Source organism: Rattus norvegicus, chromosome 3 (genome assembly GCF_036323735.1).
Source record: "Rattus norvegicus strain BN/NHsdMcwi chromosome 3, GRCr8, whole genome shotgun sequence".
NCBI lineage: Eukaryota > Metazoa > Chordata > Mammalia > Rodentia > Muridae > Rattus > Rattus norvegicus.
In genome coordinates, this window is record NC_086021.1 from 19992696 (window position 1) to 19998420 (window position 5725).

The window sequence follows — 5725 nt, forward strand, 5'->3', positions numbered from 1 at the left end:
AAACACAATGATAGCAATATCAATGCACCATTAAGACAGTGGACAAATTTCATTGAGAGATGTCCAGTCTGTGGAGATGAAGGACATGTGCCTATCCTGGAAAATAAGCCCGACACTGAAATGAAGTTCTAGAACATAATTACTGCACACATTTATGGATGCATTTGAAATAATCATCTAAATAGAAAATTTTGTTGAAATATTGAGCACAATCAGGAGGTGGCTCTAACTGGAATTATTATTAATTTTATTTTCTTGTAGACTCCTATTTAAAACCAATGACATTGTCCCATAGAGTTTTTAAGTATTAACGTAGCAGACAAAATGCACTCAAGCAGACATACCACCAAATTCCCTTCTACACCCCAACATACAAGGAGAAGTGACAATGAATCAGAAAGAGAAAGGGAGTGAGAGAGGGAGGGAGGGAGAGGCAGATGGGCATAAAGTCAGAGAGGCAGACTGACATGTGGATTCTCATTGTACAAACTCACAGAAAGCGATATACAGGTTTGCATAATCTCAGAGAAACACACACACACACACACACACAGAGTTACAAAGAGATACACATGCACAGTTAAAAATACAAAGACAATATATACACAGATATGTATGTAGAAAAGACATAGAAATGTAGACTCATTTATTAAAGATTTATGAAAAGTTAAAAATAAACCCACTAGAACATGTACACTTACAGATTCACACAAGAGAAATAAAAACATGATGAAATGGGAAAGACTACAGAATTACATACCAAATAGGCAGTATAGTCTAATTAAAAAAAGAAAAAGAAAGAAAATTATTCCCTCTTACATTGGCATTCTTTAAATTAGGTGTGAGCATATGACAAATTAATCACAATTTATTACAGTGGATATGTATTATCTAGTGAAGCTGCACATACAGCTCAAACCATTGGACTATGAGTTTCATTTCACATAAAACTAGACACGAATTCAAGAAAAAATGTCACTCAAAGGGCTATTATCATGTCTTCAATAACTTCAGATTAAAAATGAGGCATTTGTAAAATATGATTTGTAAATGTATCATTATCAAATTTCATCTGTATTTACACATTTCCACGTATGTGGGTCTCAAAAGCAAAATTCAATTTTAACTCAAAGTAGATTGAAAGTAACTTACATGTTTTCTGATCATTGAGTGTAACTTGCTGATTACATCATTCACCATATCGAAGTTTGCTGTTACATATAGAGGCTATAGAATGCAAAGAGAGAAAAATGCTATAACCTGACAGCTCATGAATGCAAAATTGCTGTGATCTAATCATTAATTACAATTTATAATCTGCAACAACACCTCTAATGTGTAACTTATTTTCTTCCCATAGGATAAGTCTGGAAGGCACTCAGTCTAACATTTTTAACTTAGAATTTAGATCTTGGGTACTGAAAAATCAAACATAACTGTAACAGGTTGTGTATGATAAAGGGTGACTGCGAAGCCTTGGGTGCTAGAGCTTGGCATCCTGATTTCTCTTTCATTAAGGCAGAGGGTGGACAGGGAGGGCACTAAAAAAGAGAGCAGAGGGCTGGAGAGATGGTTCAGTGGTTAGAGCACCGACTGCTATTCCTGAGGTGTTGAGTTCAAATCCTGGCAACCACATGGTGGCTCACAACCATCTGTAATGGGATCTGATGCCCTCTTCTGGTGTGTCTGAAGACAGCTACAGTGTACTTTGATAAAATAAATAAAAAAATTTAAAATTAGAGCGGAGACATTTGCTACCTCCCCACCTGATGTCCATCATCACAGCCTGACTTCCATGAGCTTCCTATGCACAGTTCTAGGAAAACGAGGGTGAGAAACCGAACAATTATTTTTATAAAAATTAAAAATAGTGAGCACTATTATCATATCAGGGTTTGTATATACTTAGATGGCACACAGATATAAAGTGTTGAAATCTTTTATGGTGATGGATCTAGGAGTCCAAAATGAATATTTCAGAAATAAGACCCCATTTCTTAACATCCTAGGACAATACAAAGTACTTGTCCTCTTAGCTCTCTACGGCTCTCACATTTAGAATCTGCTCCAGAGACCTAGGAAGACAGCTGCAAGAATAGAGCATGAAATCGAAGCATAGTAATCTGAGAGGAAGCCACTGATGTACGGGAAATCTAATAAATAACCAGGCAGTGAGTAGATAAGTATATTTTTATGAAGATAGTTTCTATATTATCAGATATCCATGATGAGGACTTTAAGTATCTAAGAAACAGTCCCTTAAATGAGAAACAGACCAAATGTGCTCTCTCCCTATCCATAACAACCTTGAACCCAAACCAAAGAAAACCACTTCACAAGCCATCTCTTTCACAGAGGTTTCATTAATTATATTTTTAATTTTTCTTTTTATTAATCAACTGCTATGCATAACCTATTACTTTGTAAATCATGTGAGTAAGTGCGTCTGTGTCTGTGTGTGTGTGTCTGTGTGTATATATGTGTGTGAGTGTGTGTGCCTTTGCATGTGTGTGTGCTGTGTGTGTGTGTGTGTGTGTGTGTTTGTTTCTGCATGTGTGTGAGTGGTTCTGAAGATTCATCCAAATGTTATATTTCAGCTCATTTGAATTTTATGAACAACGACAACTTACTCTAATGGATTTTGTATCTTGTTATGCAGTGGCTAGCAATTATGCAAAATGAATATGAAAAAACAGCCCTGGTATAATGGTTGGAATGTAACAAGAAAGGAACAAATGTAAGGCTTTGTTCAGAATGTAAAATTCATCATCTCTGGGTCAAACTATAGATCAGGGCTCAGAAATCATATATCCTAGAAGGAAAAATACACCTGTAAGTTTCATTCTTAAACCAATATGGCACATTGAAACATATGCATATATTCTTAAACCACATACTCACAAGAACACAGACACACACATACACAGACACACAGACAGAGAGGGAGAGAGAGAGAGAGAGAGAGAGAGAGAGAGAGAGAGAGAGAGAGAATGTGAGCATAGAACATTTAAAGAAAAGTAAAGCTTCTGATATTATTTTGGATATCTGAAATCATCTGTATAATTTTAGGACAACAAAGCTTTATTATAATAAATTCTGCACATGAGATATACTAATAGTTCACATAAGACTTTAATTCACATTATTGTTAAATATTTTGTTTTCAGGGCATTAGAAACATATTCATATCTAATTAATGATTGGAAAGATCTGTCCATATCTTCCTGATATTGATTTTGTTTATAAGACAGATTTCAAGACAATTCAAATTTTTAAATGAAATATTTCTACAAATAACTTCTTTAGAGCATGAAAATTAAAATAGAACTGGTAGTTTATTATACATGTTAAAATATTTCTTGACTCATGATGAACCACAGAAATGTAAGCAATACTTAAGAGAGAAGACCAACCTTACAATAGCTCACATGTGCTTCTATGAGGAATAAAATCTTTTAATTGTTCAAAGATAAATAATAAAATGTTTAATGTAAATATATTTAACTATATCTTCAGATAGAAATGATAACTGTAAATATTGAAATTACATATTAATAGACTAAATGTGCAACAGTGAGGTGATACAATCACTAACAAGGTATTAATTTTAAAACAGATTACTAGAGTCATGGAGGCATGTAGTAAAATGCTGTCCCCCAGCCATGGCATAAACATTGACTCATGAGGACAGTGCAGTTGTTTTGTATACGATGCTAAGGCCAAAAGACGATATTTTATACATTGGTAATTATTGAAGTCAAGAGAAGGAAACAACATGAATTTATGGAAAGGTTTGGGACTTCCTTTTTAAAAAATTGTTTAGTCTTCATGATGGGTGTGACTTTGAGTTTTATGGTTATATTATTACTCTGGGAGACAGTGCAAGATACAGGCTTTTCTGGTTACAGACTAAGGAACACAGTATTTTGGGAGAAAGATTTTGTCTTTGTGTTTTTAAAAAGTGTGATTAGGTTCTGGAAACCTCACAGAGTCATACTGATCAGATTTGATAGCGTTAGACCGCCTGGAAAATTTATTCAGGAGAATCAAACAAAAAGATATCTCGATTTTAACTTTTGTCTTGAGAGTTGTATTTTACAGAGAGTTGGATTCCTGGTCTCAAGCACTTTCAGCTGGGTCCAGTCAGGACTCATTGGTTACAGCATTTGCTTCATTCTTCCTACCACCTACCACCAAGGATATCTCAACCCCCATGTTAGTTATGGGGAGTCGTCACCCCAGTTGCCTGGACTTAGGCGGCTGAAATTGGTTATTCTAAGTTGTATTTATGAGGAATTTAGAAATGGTTGTAATTTAACAGGAAGGAATTAGGCAGTATGAGTTATACAGTTGTAATCTCATTTGTTCACTAAGCTAAAATCATACCTTTGTTTTCTATAGAATTTATTTGTTAAAAGAGTTTAAAAGTACAAGGCTTAGAGCCAGTCCTTCTATTGATGTCATTACAAACTTCTGAGTTGATTACACATGTGAGTTAAGGGCCAAATAGCAAACATATTGTGGGAGTACTTTCAAGATATTAAGATATGGAGACAACAGTCCAGATTGTCTTATATAGATAGATGGTTTTCAACAATGTCAGAAATCCACAAAATTTAAGATTTAAAGTTATTTATCTTTTATTGAGACATATCTGCTCCTACCAGTTCCCCTTCGGTGGATTTAACGAAGAATGTGAACATCTCTACATCCAGGTGAGGCAATACTTTGTGGCTAGGCAGACACTGGACAAAACTGCCCGTTTCATCTGCAGACTAATACTGTCCAGAAAAGGACAAATTATGCAGAATAGTTGACTGATAAACCCTGCCAAGACAGGGTGATCAGCCCTTCAAAATCTGCATTTCAAGAGTCTGTCAGTTGATTTTGGGCCAGAAGGCTGAAGACTTGAACTCACATGCTGCTAACAGGGGACTGTGCTAGTGGACATTTGTCTCTACAACCTGTCAGTTCTGGAAGCCCTGTCAGGCTTCCTATGTGTATAAATATTTGGTCATTCCCAGATTTCTGATGGGGTTGAAGACTGATTATAGTCTCATAGCCTATCAGGCTGTATAACTCTGAATGTATATATTTTATTGGATAGTTATCAGATAGTATACAAGCTATCCAAGGTATAATATAGATTTTAGGCCTTTCTTAATTTGGAATGGATAACTAAATATTCTGTTTAACTGATATAGTGATTGACTGGGTGTTGAAAATATCATATGCTTTATAAATTGTAGAATGGTAATAATTGTACTCAATTTATATATAAGTGAAAAGGTCTCTAACTGGACAAAAAGGGGGAAATGTTGTGGTTTGTCTTGAAGTTATCTATATTTTGATGCTAATTCCACTGCCCCAAGGACAGCTGCCTAGTCACATACTCAGGAATCAGGTGACTTCACCAGACCATTGCCATTGAATTTGTAAAGTACAGGTGAGGGGCAGGTACAGGATAGAAGGAGACCTGTCATTGGAGGAGAAGGAAGGATGGGCGGGAGAGATGTTTGAAGGAAGAGGAGAGAAAGGAGGAGACAGGAGACGGAGAAAAGGGAGAAGCCATGGCAGGTGATGTTAAGATACTGCTCTGTGTATTTACAGGTTGTTATCCATGTTCTTAAGGGATGGATGGTACCGGACTTTGTATGTTTAAGTGGGCAATTATATCTTATCAATTGGGTAAAAAAAAAGAAATATCCAATTTAAAAAAGCAATA